At 41.9% G+C, this 16,854-nt stretch overlaps 1 pseudogene; it reads right to left on the bottom strand.

Moving 5' to 3' along the window:
- The window catches only part of LOC140917999 (histone chaperone asf1b pseudogene), a 122,175-nt pseudogene extending 111,580 nt beyond the window's left edge, over positions 1-10,595 (bottom strand).
- Between the last annotated feature and the right edge of the window lie 6,259 nt (positions 10,596-16,854).

Below are 16,854 nucleotides of genomic sequence, written 5' to 3'. Positions count from 1 at the left end.
TCAGACCATGCCCATTGGATTGGGCCTCACAGGGGAACACTGGAGCCTAGGCCTGAGTTAGGCGCCCACGTGCCTAGACTGAGGTGGCTGTGCACATGCTCACTGGCCAATTTTTAGGGGCCATGGGGATTTTAAAAGCAGAAATTTAGGCAGAGGGACTGTAGGCCCCTCCAGAGCTAGGCAGCAGCTGAGGATCTCAGTGTCTCCTAGATGTTGGATTTAGGTGCCTACAGTGGCAGTTAGGCACCTATGTCTTTTGGGGCTCCAAAAAGGCAAATTGTTTGATCCATTCAACAGCCTGAGAATATCAGCTAGTGCACCAAAAATACATTATTAGCATAAAGTTGGGACACACTTCTCCTTTCCAACTAAAAATATCATCCCAGCTCTTGAATAGACGACAGCTGCAGCAGCAGAATAAGAATTATATAAACCTTTGAATTCTATTGTCTGCCAAGTGCTTGTTTCAGCTAGGGTGGTCCCCATTGCTTCTCTTTTAAGAAAGAGTCAGAATACAGATTATTGATGTATCTGCTTCTCTGACATTCTTAGGACAATTGTGTATATTCAATGGATCTGTGTAAATGTACACTAGGTGAGGATCTGCCCTATATACATGTCTCATGACTAAACGTAGGTAATAACACACAAACTAATCATATCTAATCTCTCGCTAGCACTTACATTTAGCATTTCTATTACCAATATTGATTTTTGTTCCTAATATCTGATCATTCAATGTGCAAATGGGAGGAACTTAATATTTGGGGCCCAGGCTTGTAACCCTTGTCCATGCTAAGCAGTACTTAGTCACATGAGTTGTTGTAATATTGCAGTCAATAGGATTACTCACAAAAGTCAGTACCACTTGGCAAGAGTTGCAGATTTGGACCCTTACACCCTGATCGAAAGCCCATTGAGGTCAATAGGACTCTTTGGGTCAGGTCCTTAATGCATAGCAATGACTCTCTAACGTGAACAGGTTGGCATAGAAATTAATTGAAAAGAGCAACACATGTTCAACACACATAGCTTCATGAGAGGGCAACAGCTTGTGCCACTGCATGGCAGCTCCATCAGGCATCGTTAGGTAAAATAAACAGCAATGCTTCTGACATATTTGACTTCCAGAGTCCAGAGACTTCCTTATACCGTTTAAGTTTCCCACAAGTAAATCCATTCTCTACCCATGGAAATAAAAACCCGAATCTGAACATCTCCCAAATTTTGGGGTGCTTGAAATCTGGACCCTCACCTGACCATTCTGGCTTGAGCCCATCTGTCCATGTTCCTTTCTAAGTGATATTTCCAATCACCTGCACTAAGGACCATCCCCTACCAACAAAGCCTACTCTTGAAAAACTACTGTTCTTGAACTGGAAGAATAGAAGTGCCAGGATGGCTCCCACCCTGGCTGCCTGCCCTTTCCACTATTAATTGCCAACTAGTCCTGACCTTTAGCCTGATCCTCTACATTTCACTATGTGGTTCCTATATGATCTCAGCTGTCGTTCTAGGAAGATAGTTCTGATTCTGTCTCAGGCAATTCTATGCTTTTCTGTGTATTTTTCATCTTCATTTCGCTGAGATTCATTCCCACAACCACTCTTTTTTGGCTCCTCACAGTTTTTGTCCTTTATTTCTACTGCTGGAGCCAGAGATTATTATCTATAAAACACAATTGTTTCAACCACAGTCTGTTTATATTAAGTCCTGTTTTTCCTGGAAGATATTTCCCATATGGTTTATATTTTACTATTTGAAATTGGATGCCATGTCTATGAGTTTCTTTTCCATGCTGTGGAAGCTCCAGGGAGCTAGGGATGTTTCAGGGAGGGGTTCAGAACCAGCACAGATGCCCCTAATCTCCAGTAGGTCTTGGAGAATATTTAGGCCAAACCCCCTGCTTGTTCTCCAAGAGAAGAGGGAACCTCTTCTCCCTGGGACAAAATAAAAACAATCCAGAGCTCTAGGCACATCATCCAGCCCCCTGTGACTCCACCCCCACTTGCAATGGTAGTGGCACGGGAGCCCCTTTTGCCCCACCCCAAGAAGCAGCAGGGTTTCCTCTCCCTTGGAAGTAGCATGGTAGAAGCACAAGAGGCCCTTGTGCTTTTGCAGCCAGCATGTTCTGCATGGGTGGATAGGCCAGGCCCACCTACCACTGTCCTGTGGTGGGTTGGTGTGAGCAGGGCCACCCTACAGCAGTGGGTTTGGGAGTTACCACTCCATTAAGATGTATGAGAAGTTCACTCCTCTTGGAGCTATTGCTTCTGGCTACTTGCAGACTCAGGTAGTGACAGTGCAAAGCAAGAGAGTGACAGTTGGCTACACCTGAATCACATCTGCAAACTTTTCTTCACAACCATGAGGAATAGAAACTTCTTAAAAAAACAAAACCTGAGAATCTGATGCAATTATGTCTTCAGGAGCTGGGGCCAGGTCCTACACACACAGGCTTACATTGCCTATGCCTTAATTCAGCCCTGCCCTTTTCCCAGACAGAACAGCTCTAGGAACACTCCACAAGGAGAACCTCACAGCAGTTCCAGTCCCCTACAAAGATTTTTCCCACTTGGGGTCAATTTTAGACCTTACTTATGTTTCCTTCCTGTTCATAATTTTGCTGGTTGCTTGGTTATCAGGATAGTTCTTTCCATCTTACACACATCTTACCATCCCACCTGTTCTTGACCTGTTTGAGAACTTTTAGTATTGTTGTTGTTTACAGTAGCGTTTAAGAGGCCATAATTGAGATCAGGGCTCCATAGCGCATTGTAAAAATGTAGCAAAAGAATCTCTGCTCTGAATCTAAGCAGATAAGGCACAGGAGGAGAAACAGGCAGAGAAAGTTGAAATGACTCACTCCAGGTCATAGAGCTGGGAATAGAACCAAGGTCTTCTGAGTCCCAGGTCAGGGCACTATTTGCTAGACCGCATTGCCTGGAACAGAACTGTTATGATTTCAGTCAATTATGAGGCCAATTTATTATTTATTGTATTTGTCCTTCTGTCTGTTTGCTCCTCTCCTGGTAGGAGAGGATTGCAGTCTGAATAGCAACACCTCCTACTTGCTCTTCTCTCCTGCTTTGCCTCCAGGTAAACCTGAGTTACCTTACAGCATGCTAAAAACAACAATTTCATATTTGTACCAGGCCTTTCATACCAAACAGCATCCCAAAAGCTTTTGTGATAATATATAATCAGAAGCACAGAACAGAATAAGCACTGTTGAAAGCCCCTGCTGTTGAAAGTCAGCATTTTTATTTTCAAGCAAAGTAGCACTTTTTGTAATTGTTCTCTCCCTCCTCCCCGCTTTGACATTTTCATTAAAAAAATTCAACAGAAAACACAAAACTCACAATAACCCCTGAGTGAAAGTTCCGAGAAGCTGAACACCTGGTAATGAGACACTTCAAGCTCTGGCTGGGCATTTTTAGAGTAGCTCTGAACCAAGCACTCAATCAAATGAACTTTGAGGGAATGGAAAGTTTGTTACTCATGGGCGAGTGTCCCAAGGGTTTTCCTCTTACAGCTCAGCTATCGTGGAATGGAATCATCTGTACTATAGGATATGAATAATGGTAGGTTTAACACCTTTTACCAGGATAGAACTAGATTCATCAAGAGAGGTATCCTTCCATTAAAGCTCCCTGAAATATTGTTACTCAGCTTTCACAGTTCCACTGTGAGATTCCAGGCTCCTCTCACACAAAATGATGCTCCAGTTTTTTCTTAGAACCCAACATTAAACCCCTATTAGGTATGGGTTATGTATACTTAATCCTGCCTCAGCACAGGGGGCCGGACGAGATCACCGCTTGAGGCCCTCCAGCCCTAAATTTCTGTGATGAAAGAGTTAGAAAATAGACCTAGGGCAGGAAACAGTTTTCCCGTCCCTTCACTATTTCATAAGTTCAAAAAAAAAAATTCCCATCTCAAACTGGAATGAAAAGTCAAAATTTTAAAAATATTCATATACACCCACAAAAAAGTTTCAGTTAGGGTCAGCTGAGACATTTTGTTTCAATAATTACAAAAAAATGTTGTTTGGATTTCAACCTCTCAGTTCAATCAGCTGAAATCTCTAAACAAAACTTCATTTTGAATCAGAAAACAGGTTTTTTTGAAAAAGGGCAAAGCAAAACATCAACTGCTTTGAGACTTTTTTCAGCATTTTGTCAAGTTGGAAGGTTCTTCAGATCTGAACCTGTTTTGCAAACAGTTTGGGTTTTGACGAATAGGCATTTTTCAACAAAAAAATGTTGACAAAACATTCCCAGCCAGCTCTCGTTTGAATGCAAATGCCAGCTGCATCACCACTGTGATGGGTTGGACCCCCTTCTGGGATGCCATCTGATGTGCTGGGGTCACTCAGCCTGCCAGCCTGGGTTTCCCTTGCCCTGGGTTGCTGTGCCAGGCTCTCAAGCCCCTTTCCAGCACATTCCCAGGCAAGACCACACACAGCTGCAGACAGAGACTACAGTCAGATCTGTGTGAAAGAATTCACCCAGCACTTATGTGCACACCCACTGTGGAGAGGTAAACCCCATATAATATTGTCTTGCGCTGTATAGAAAGATCTGCACAGTACAAGCTCATAAAAATTCACCCTCTCCCTCCATGTGAACAGAGATATGCACAACTTCTTGCCTCATCCCCCAGTTATAAATTGCACAAACTGGGTTATGTTATAAACAAGAAATATGTTTATTAGCTATAAAAAGGTAAATTTTAAGTGATTATAGGAGATAGTAAACAGAACAAAGCAAATTACTATGCAAATAAAACAAAACACACAAACTAAGCTTGATTCACTAAAGAAACAGGTTACAAAATGTAATTTCTCACCCTAAATGTTGACTTTAGGCAGGATGCAGAGTTTCTGTAGCTTAAATTTCCAGTTATTTCTCTTTACAGACTAGACTCCTCTTTCTCAGTCTAGACTCAGCCCTTGCCTTTCCCTCAGCTTAGTTCCTTTGTCTCTTCAGGTACTTTCAGCAGTCTTTCTTCTTGGGCAGGAAGGCAATGGAGAAGAGTCCTATTTGCCTTACTCCCCAGCCTTAAATAAGATTTACATAAGGTGGGAAGCCTTTGTTTCCAGTGGGAAAGTATTAGCAGTGTTCAAGGTGGTATTTTGCATCAGGTGACATAATCACCTGACCTTGTAGTGTCAACGCAGCATCCCAGGAAACTCCTCTGGAAGGTGGGAGATTAGTGTCTTCAGAGTTCTATTGTCCTTCTTAAATGGCTCATTCAGGATGATTGCTTACTGTCTGGTGTGCGTTTCCCCAAGTACACACACAGTTGTAATTGTTACAGAGTCAATATTCCTAAATTCAGATACAGAAATGATACGTGCACACAAATTGGATAATCATACTGAGTAATTCATAACCTTTCAATGATATCTTACATGAGCCATCTTGCATAAAGTATATCTTAGTTATGGCATATTCATATCTTAAGCATATTTCTATGAAGAATATGGAGCGTCACACCACAATCACCTCTTAAGCATTTCTAAGATCTTAGAGTCATCGAGTTTAAGGCCAGAAGAGACCATTAGATCATCTAGTTTAATCTCTTGTATATCACAGGATACCAACACCACCCAGCATCTGCACACTGAACCCAACAACCAGAATTAGACCAAAGTCTTACAGTGCTCAGGAGACTAGAATATTGTGTGCCACAGGTAGAGAATAGAGGGACCAAGGTGCACCAATGCCCAAGGCCCCTACAATGGCAGAGAACTGAAATATACCCAGATAATCCTGGCAAGTGACTCATACCTACACACTGCAAAAGACGGCAAAAAAAAAAACACCCCAAAACAAACAAACAAAAACCACCAAGGTCACTGCCAATCAGACTTGGGGGAAAATTACTTCCCAGCCCCATATATGGTGATCAATTAGACCTTGAGCAAAAACCAACCAGCCAAACACCTGAGAGAATTCTTAATTACATCTCATTCCACCCTGGCCAGTCTCCAGCTATGGCCACCTCTGATGCTTCCGTGGAAGGAAACCAAAAAAACCAAAACAAAATGGGAATTTATTGTGGGGTGGAGCCCTTCCTGACCCTGCCAGGTGACTGGCTGAAGCCCTGATGCATGTGATTTAGGAACATGAAACATGAACTGACAGGTACCTTTCCCCCATAAGGCATCCCATCACTCAATCCTATTCATAAATTTGTCAAGCTCTTCCTTAAAACCATTGAAGTTGCTTGCCGTGCCCTTCTATATGGTCCAGGGTGGGGAGCATCCCACCCTCCAAGAGATCGTTCAGTGTTCTATCAGCAGTATGTGGAGGCTCCAGGTTGGTTCAATGGCCACATTCTAAATACAAATTCAACAGAATGCCCCAATGCTTATCCTCCAGGGACTCTGGAAGAACTGGAAGTTTTAAGGAAATGATACCATTGACTGATAAAGATGCTTCTGCCAAGAAGCTGGCCAGTGCTACCAAAGGACCTATGTTGTGCACATCAGAGCCTTCTTTAAGGGCCCAAGCCAAAGCCCATTGAAATCAATAGAAAGAGTACCACTGATTTCAGTGGGCTTTGGATCAAATCCTAAAACCTACTTCTATGCTGCTCAGAGTGAATGCATCTGATGTGTACAGAAACCCTGGTTTATTGCTCTTTTTCTCCTAACCCTGCTCGACCTGTCTCTCCATAGACTGTGAGCTCCTTGGCAAAGAGACTGTCCCTTCTTGAATGCCTGGAAAGTGCACTACCAAAAAATATATTAAGTAAAAGAAATAAGAACAAAGAATAATATGATGAAGGAGATGCCTAGGCCAACCGTCATCCAAAACCAAATATATTTAATATCCAAACGACGGATCTGATCTTCCACCCAGGATCTTTTCACATTATGTTGACTGCATAGTGCATGGCCCCCGGAGGTTTGCCTGGCTTGTCCAGGGGAGAGGATCAAAGCTTTTACGTTAATGAACTACAGTACTTCAGATTGGGTCTTGTAATTTACTTGTAATAAATGAAAATGTGTTCATCCCCCTCATGCTTCAACCAGATATCTTCAAGCCAAGGTTGTTACTTGGTTATGGCCAGATTGGGCCTATTTGGCAAAGGCATACACTGCAGCCACGCTGCATTGGGGAACGTTATACAGTGGTGGGACAGTTGCTGCATGTCCCTGTAGGGGGCACAAAGTGCAATTCCCTCCACCCTACTCTGCTGAATGGGGCTGGAAAGGTGCGGGGTCAGAGTCTGGCTCCTCCCCTATACATACCCAGGGGATGCCAATTGGATTTGCCCATTCTACCATCCCGTGCAAGCCGGAGCAGGACACATGGGACCTTGCAGCATATCCCCTTGCAAACCTGCGCAAAATCCGCTACAGTCTGGCCCTTCGCTTCAATGGAGCTACAGCAGACAGGAGTCTGGCCCTGACTCTGTTATATTGTATTTAGGAGGCCTGAGGGACTGATGTAACTGGCTACACTCTTCCCTCACAGCGCATCTCCATTGTTTCATCCCCTATGTGTGAAGTGAACAAAGTAACTTTTTGACAAAGAAGGAGAAAACCTCAAATTGCAGCTGTGCTCATCTTGTTTGCTCAGAGCTCCCAATAAACAATGCCAGTGCGAATTACAGAGAAAATCATCTACTAACATCTGCAAGCCTCCCCACCATGATGATCTGTTGTGGGGGGTTTACATATAAATAATAATGCAAAAGTAAGGAACCCTTCTCTTTTCACAATGTGCTATTATGCTACCTAATGAGAGAGAAACATGCCACCCTGTAGCTAATAAGTGTCATTCATATCAGTATTTATTCCAAACATGTTTATCTCCCAATCACGTCTGCTTAGCTCGGTTCTGAGCATCACTAAAGAGAAGACCTTTATTTTTAGTGAATTAGGCAGGCAGTAGACAGAGAGATAGCAATTAAAGCAGATTTTTGTTCAGTTTATACTTCAGCTGTCAGGGGAACATGTTACCCACTGTAGCAATATTGTTCTATTTTTGTGGTATTTGCCTGCCAGCCTTGGATTCCTCTTTCGCTGGTTTGTGAGGCAAGCTCTCACAGCTACATTTTGGAACAAGAAAATCCATTGATATAAAATGGCTTTTATTTTTTCATGCCACTGTAACTATGACACATACAGTGGACCCAGTTCTCGGGTGACTCCAGCTGCTTTGTGCTGTTCTGGCAGTGCAAAAGAAACTGCTAAATTTGGTCCCTGAGCATTCCCCATGTGTAGGACTCTCTGGGTGACATGAAAGACATTTTGGGTGTTAGGTGCCTAAATATCTTTGAGGATCTAGCCATAAGGTCTCCATAGTGATTATAGGTCACCTCATCTCCAGCCCCTGGCATAGAGGCATGTTTGGGGAAAACAAGTTATGGCCAGGGCCTCCCTACAACCCGATGATTCCAAGTTGCCAGAACAGTTCCTTGGAGTTGTGGGCAAGCATGCATCAGAAATGGACTGGCTTAACGCCACCTTTGTTCCATACCACGTTTGGATCCTGCACTGAGGGCATCTTGGCCAGATCAGAGAGGGCTTGTCTACCCTAGAAAGTGTGCTGTTTTAACTATATTGGTACAATTAAAGTGGCAAAACCCACCTAGCGTGGATGCCTTTGCACCACTATAGATGTGCTTATACCCACATAGCTTATTCTGATTTGGGAAGCAAAGTAACCCTAGGGTTGTACCACTGTAACTAGCTAGTAAAAAATTGGTGCTGTCACGTTTTACATGTAGACAAGCAGAGTCTCACAACCTGTCTTTGAGCTAGGTAAGAATTAACACACCAGTTTCACCCTGAGGGACACAAGTACTTAAGTAAGTCACACAGAGAGTAGGTGGCAGAGCTGGGAAGTGACCTTAGCATACAGGACTGGGAGCCAGGACTCCTAACTACTACTCCACACAGAGACCCATGGATTATGCTTTGATGAGCTCTTTTTCTCCTGAGAATAGTTACTCTTGCCATTTGAAGTATATGAGAGACCATCAACATGAATTGCAAAAGGGTGTGGAGGAAAAGAATCCTTGGTAATGTCCAAAGCATTCCTCACCATTTTTCTATGATTTCACACTGACCTCAACACCCAAAGCCTGATTTTCAAAGATACGGACTACCTCCAGCTCCCATTGACTACAAGGAACTTTGTTAGTACTCGGTACTTCTGAAAATCAGTCCATAAGAATGATCTGCCCCAAAGCAACTGGCACAGAAACTCCAGGATCCATGAGGCTCTGTCTGTGGAGTTAATGAGATTGGGAAGGTGGTTTAGAAATAATTTCCAGACATTAATTTTCTTTTAATCTCAACCAGTTACTGCTTTTCACATTTTGCTTCTGATCTTAATCGTCTCCTCTTTCTGTTTCTATACAATTCCAAACAGCTGCAAAATCTGCTTGCATTGGTGGTAAGCAATAAAAAAAGTTTACACAAACATTTTTGCCCTGTGACACAATAGAAGAACCTCACTCTGTTTTACCAATAGAGTAGAAAACTATGGAACCTTTCACATAGCACATTTCTATTCAAGATAACATGTTGTGATTGGCTAACACATTCTTTGTCTTTCAAATTTCCATCTATTAAGGCAATAGAGACATCTAGGGATCATAGACAGGTGATTGCAGGTTTCTGGAAAATATGGCTCTCCCTAGGCTGAATGGCATGATGTTATAATAAATGCAAGGATCCTTTAGGATGGAATTTGAGAAAAAACTCAATATTATAACCAGGAACTAAAGAAGGTATTCTAAATCAGGGACTGGATGGTGAATGGGAATTCTTTATTTTATGATGCTTGCTTAAGTATTTTTATAATTTAGTGCCAGACAAGGCCCTTCCCAAAAATCTTTCAAATCAATTATCTTCTTGCAGAATAGAAAACAATGAGTGATTTATTCAGTGCATATATTCCTCTAGTTAAGTATTGCCTCTACAAAACAGGAGTTCAAATGCAACGGCCAGGTACCAAGCAGCAATGAATCCAAGCACTCCTATCAGATATAATTGCTGGATAAATCACATATCTTCACTTGTGAGCTGGACCTAGAATCCTGTTCCTTCAGTTTCAAAATCAGAATCCTTTACCACTTGAGCTAATGGAAAACCTCCTTAGCGCACAGGAGTAGTTAAGTTCTTTATCCGCCCAGCAATATCATACGCTCACTCATATTCACAAAGTCAATATACATCAGCACATTTTACCTTTGATATTTCCAGCATTCTCATAACCATGCCCAAAATTAAACAAAGAAATCCACCAGGAAAGATTTGGGCTTCTTCAGGAAATTCAGAGCAATGATAAGATTTTTCCCCCCGACAGTTTCTTTGGAAGGAGCAAAAGTTTATGACCCTCCTTCAGCAATGAGCCCCTAGCCCTGGGTGGTGATCAACCTATTGAAAAATGAATAAGAGCCACACAGTACAGCACTTTACTCATCAGCAGAATATGCCACTTACCTTTTCTGCATAGCTGTAAAGTACCATCATAGGTCTTCCCAGAAAACTCAGTTAGCTCCTTCTTTGCCCAAAATGTAGGTATACTTGGCATGGCTTGCAACAGAGACTGGCATGCCAGTGTCATCTTGGTACCTTTTCTGCCTTCACTCAGAACTGTAGTGAAGTTCTGAAGCTATTTAAGTGCCCTACCAAGACAGGATTGTGATTCCTCAAACAACGATCATGTCCAAAGTTGCTACGTTCATGTTCATCACATATTACAATGGGTCCAGTGCAGACAGTAAATCACAGATGGTAGCCTCACAAAGGGACATTTCATAAACTCTACAGGGCACTGCTGAGTACAGTATCATGGACATCAGGTTAGTAATGAGGCTCTTGTTGGCATTTAACCATTGCACAAGAGGTCATGATGATTAAATAGCAAAGTCACTCAATAAGCGTACCAGGCAAGCAACCTCAAACACATCATTCTTCATTTCCAACCTCATTACCAAGTGAGGTGACTGGATTTAATAGCAAGTTGTAGCTTACATTGCTTAGTAACATGTTCATGGCTTGATACCAGCACATTTAACCAACTTACACTGCAAGAATGCTCAATTGACCCATTTGAAAAGTGCCTATGGCTACACTGACTAGGGAAACCAAATTCTGGAGTCACAACCCAGTATCGGTGGAATAACACACCTGTCCCACGAAAATATGCAGCAAACCAGCCTGATGTCAAAGAACATTTGATTTCTATCTTATAGAATTTTTGCCACTGTAAAAAGAACGGAAATTGTGGGTGCTGGGTGTTGTTGGCTATTTGAGATGGAGTATCCTGCATTCTTTTGTTTGTATAGCACTGAAATATGATCAGCTAGTACTGCATTACCCTGATGCACTCACAAGAACAAGACGTGCATCTCACAGAGCTACCAGAGTGAGCAAAAAAGTTAAATTTTTCTGCCGGCAACCAACTCTGTAATGGGGCTTGTGTGTCTGCTTCTAGGTGGGGCCCCTTACAAAGCACATTGTGCTTGGCCAAACCAGCTGATGTTTTCAAATAATTAAATTGATGGCACTAATATTCTTTATTGTTGGATCCTATTCCTATCTTTGCTGTTGACTTGCTGTGTGACATTAGGCAAGCCACCTATCTGTACAATGGAAGTAATAATTCTTACCTACGTACCTTACAAGGGTATGGAGAGACATGGGGCATTGGGAAGGCTGTTCAAAAACAGCTTTGAAATGCTCAAATTAAAGGTGTTGTCAGTGTAAAGTATTATTCTTATAAAACAGTTGCATATTTGACTGGTATATTATATTAGTGTGACTAATATATCATCATATCAAAGCAAAAGTATCACATTTTAACAGGTTGTAATTTAGTTATTAATTAGACATCTGCTCATCTTTATATGTGCGCGCGCTGCGTTACTAAAGAGGATTCCTGAAAACAACAAATTTTTTTGGTTGCATTTTTGGAGGCTATTCTGATTAGGGAACCGTGTAACTGGAACAGCGTTATAACCAAAACCATTATGCAAAATGAACAAGAAAATGCCATCTGCTTCCAATACCCAAACGTAACAATTTCTTCCCTAACAAGGGCTGTTAAAAACCTCTTTTGTTTAAATGTATCACCACTGTCCAGTACCAATTGAAACCTGACAGGCATTGGGGCCATTTCCCTTTACTTGTAAAGTTTTAACCCTTTAAGTACAGCAGTGGACTTCATATTAGTCAAGATATAGTATCCCAGTATAATTTAGCTGATTACACACTATGAAATGTAACAGTCTTTCTCTATGAATCATAATGCCACACTTTACAGATCAATAAACTATGGCACAAAGAGTTTGTTACCTTTCATAGGCCCCACGAGTAGTCCATGGCAGAGCTGGGAATAGAATGCTGACTCCCGGTACTGTGCTATAATCAGGTTTGGCCAAATCTAAATTACAAGACCGCCTTTCCAGAAATGGTAGCTAGATTTGTCCCACGAGGAGTTGACAGGTTACTCTTTAGTCCAATCCCCGTTCCTACAGAAGTCAAAACTCCCAATGACTTTGATGAGACCCTATGTCCAGTTCCTTTGTATAGGATGACAGCAATAGAGAATTTTTCAATAAATTCTCCTTTGTTTCTATTGTTTTGCCAGAGATTCAGCTTATTTGCTTAGCACTCATTTGCATCATGTTACATATGTGCACTGAGCACCAGCGTAAGTGAAACATTTTATTTACAGCGGTATTCACATTTTCCCCTCTGTTGTCATTAATCCTGTTTTCTTTAACAGAAGGGGTAGACTGGTATTCAAATAAATGACCTCATTCAATAGAGAATCCTTATGCAGTTATGCTTTTAATGCACTCTGCCAACATTTTGGTATATCTTTATGATCGAAATACAATTTATAAATGAAACCAAATGAGACATTTGTACTCAGGTGACACATGGGAAAACTTTCATTTATACCCATCTTTACAAAGAAATATCACAGAGCACTCTGGTATCAAATACAAAAGGTCCAGAATAACAGATTCTATTTAATCTTCGCCTACTTTAATACCAATTGCACAGTTAAAGTGGAGCCACTAGTCCTGAAATGCTTATTTACTGTACCAGACAGATAAGTATAACAGCAGGAATATTATATCAAATTAGATAATTCTATTTATGTTTTAAAATGGAACTGTGTGTATAAATAGATTCCTTTGGAGAAAAGAAAGCATTTGAATAGGTGACTTTCAGAATGAATACATGCTGTTTCTGAAATTTCCTGAAATGAATAGGCCATTTCTCTGGACTAAACGTTCAGGTTCCGTTTACCAAATCTACTGAGACAATTTATCAAGCTGTTGGTCAAATCATAATGTGATTTATTTGGTTGTGAGATATTTAACATTGGCTAATCTTGTTTATAAATCTGAATTGGCTGAATTAGCCTTTTGGAAAAAAAAAAAACACAAGAAACCTTGTCATTTGAGACTATGCAATTTGTAGTCATGAACCAATTGAGCAGCCCCTTCACTTTTTCTGTTTCCATTAGCTTTTTATAGGACACTGATTTTCCTGGGGAGGAAAAAGCAGACAAAAGCAATGCCACTGGGTGAACCAGCCTTTTTACCAGGAGAAGGGCCCAGCCACACCTGTGACTAATCATCTGCCTCTCAGCTCAGGTCAGAGGTTGGAGATAGTGAAAAGCACCTGGTCTTTATAAAGGCCAAGAACTGCAAGGAGTAGTGAGAGAAAAGGAAAACTACAGGTGCCCCTGGATCAAGGGAGAGAACCCCGTTCATGAGTGACTCAGGTTAGCAATCTGCAGGGTTCAGAGTAACAGCCGTGTTAGTCTGTATTCGCAAAAAGAAAAGGAGTACTTGTGGCACCTTAGAGACTAACCAATTTATTTGAGCATGAGCTTTCGTGAGCTACAGCTCACTTCAGCGGATGGCATGCCGTGGAAACTGCAGCAGACTTTATTTATACACAGAGAATATGAAAAAATACCTCCTCCCACCCCACTGTCCTGCTGGTAATAGCTTATCTAAAGTGATCATCAGGTGGGCCATTTCCAGCACAAATCCAGGTTTTCTCACCCTCCACCCCCCCACACAAATTCACTCTCCTGCTGGTGATAGCCCATCCAAAGTGACAACTCTTTACACAATGTGCATGATAATAAAGTTGGGCCATTTCCTGCACAAATCCAGGTTCTCTCACCCCCTCACCCCCCTCCCAAAAACCACACACACAGACTCGCTATCCTGCTGGTAATAGCTCATCCAAAGTGACCATTCTCCCTACAATGTGCATAATTAAGGTGGGCCATTTCCAGCACAAATCCAGGTTTTCTCACATCCCCCCCACCACCATACACACACAAACTCACTCTCCTGCTGGTAATAGCTCATCCAAACTGACCACTCTCCAAGTTTAAATCCAAGTTAAACCAGAACATCTGGGTTAGGAAAAAACAAGAGGAAATAGGCTACCTTGCATAATGACTTAGCCACTCCCAGTCTCTATTTAAGCCTAAATTAATAGTATCCAATTTGCAAATGAATTCCAATTCAGCAGTTTCTCGCTGGAGTCTGGATTTGAAGTTTTTTTGTTTTAAGATAGCGACCTTCATGTCTGTGATTGCGTGACCAGAGAGATTGAAGTGTTCTCCAACTGGTTTATGAATGTTATAATTCTTGACGTCTGATTTGTGTCCATTTATTCTTTTACGTAGAGACTGTCCAGTTTGACCAATGTACATGGCAGAGGGGCATTGCTGGCACATGATGGCATATATCACATTGGTGGATGTGCAGGTGAACGAGCCTCTGATAGTGTGGCTGATGTTATTAGGCCCTGTGATGGTGTCCCCTGAATAGATATGTGGACACAGTTGGCAACGGGCTTTGTTGCAAGGATAAGTTCCTGGGTTAGTGGTTCTGTTGTGTGGTATGTGGTTGTTGGTGAGTATTTGCTTCAGGTTGCGGGGCTGTCTGTAGGCAAGGACTGGCCTGTCTCCCAAGATTTGTGAGAGTGCTGGGTCATCCTTTAGGATAGGTTGTAGATCCTTAATAATGCGTTGGAGGGGTTTTAGTTGGGGGCTGAAGGTGACGGCTAGTGGCATTCTGTTATTTTCTTTGTTAGGCCTGTCTTGTAGTAGGTAACTTCTGGGAACTCTTCTGCACATTGTGTAAAAAGTTGTCACTTTGGATGGGCTATCACCAGCAGGAGAGTGAATTTGTGTGGGGGGGTGGAGGGTGAGAAAATCTGGATTTGTGCTGGAAATGGCCCACCTGATGATCACTTTAGATAAGCTATTACCAGCAGGACAGTGGGGTGGGAGGAGGTATTTTTTCATATTCTCTGTGTATAAATAAAGTCTGCTGCAGTTTCCACGGTATGCATCCGATGAAGTAATCTGCAGGGTGTAATATTATTGACTATCAGCATCATTCCTCTTTGGCTATGTAGAGTCAGAAGAAGAAGAGCCCTCCATCATGATTCCATCAGAAGGCGAAACACCACACCTCGCATCTGACACTAGTGTTTTAGGACATGGATGAAGCGGAGATGCAGGCCTTCTAGCTGAAGCTTACCTGAATTGAAAGACCAGTAAACGTACGCAGTATGATTGGGCTGGCTCCTCAGGATTCAAAAACTAAATATCACATTTTGTGGGGCTGAGAGAAGCATCTGCCACTTATACCATCTGAAGTGCCACAGACAAACTGAAGGGGAGAGGCTCACAGCAACTTCTCAACCAAAAGCAGATACAGCCATGGCCTGAAGTTTTTGTTACTAGCCTAGCAGATAAAGGACATATTGTTTACAAAATGAGCAACTGGAAATACCAAAAACTCATCAGTTCAAACACCCTAGAAATTCAGCCCTTATATAACTCTAAAGAAGTTAATCATCAGCAGGGCAGATTGTTTCTTAAAATTATCTTTTTGCCAAATAATGTATGTCACAGTAGAAGAGAGAACTTTCCTACCTAAAGTAGAACAGAGAGACTTGGCAGCAAGGCTGCAATCCATTCCCAATAAGGATAAAATCCTGGATTCAAGTCAATGAGAGCTCTGCTATTGACTACCGGGGCCAGGAGTTCACCCATATTTCATTTTACCTATACGCATCTTGGAACGTAACTTCAGTACTCTTGAGTAACATTTAGCGTTGCTCTTCATCATACCTTTTATTAACAGCTATATCTACACCAAACTGTATCTACAATATTAGTAACCACAGTAATGGTATGTCTCATAGATGTGGGAACACATTTCAGATTGCTACAGGTACCCACAGTGCCAAGATGTGTCAAGACCACAGAGGTCTGAGCCAAATGCAGCAGTAAACAGTGGTGTAAGTGGGTCCAGAACTAGGAAGCAGTAAAGCAATGTAACTTGCACTGATTTGGCATTCAGTGGGTAGGCCACCTGGGATTTACACATCAAAGTAGGGGCTGGATGTAGTAGGAAAGATAAGGAGAGCACAAGAGAAAATGAGAAGATCTGCTTTACCTTACACAGTTCTATTAGTTGCACTTCCTATTATACCCACTGTTATCCCTCAACTTGCAATGATGAAAGTCAAAGCTTTGCCACTTAAACTCACATACATCCATTTTCTGTCCCGTTCATGCTTGATGGCTAACATCCATCAGTGTTTCTCACCACTGAATTTGTCTCCTAGAATCTCAAAGGAGCTAAGAAAGCCATTGAAATAATTTGACTTTGTTCAATTTAAAGGATGGTAAAGATCTACCTGTAATTACTACTTGTATTTCTGATAACTGACCTACAAGTAGGGCTCTACCAAATTCACGACCATGAAAAATGGACCGTGAAGTGTCATGGACTGTGAAATCTGGACTTGTGTGCGCTCTTACC

This window comes from Lepidochelys kempii, chromosome 10 (genome assembly GCF_965140265.1).
Source record: "Lepidochelys kempii isolate rLepKem1 chromosome 10, rLepKem1.hap2, whole genome shotgun sequence".
Classification (NCBI taxonomy): domain Eukaryota; kingdom Metazoa; phylum Chordata; order Testudines; family Cheloniidae; genus Lepidochelys; species Lepidochelys kempii.
Note: the sequence above shows the minus strand (reverse complement) of the source record. Positions and strands in the feature narration are given on the sequence as shown.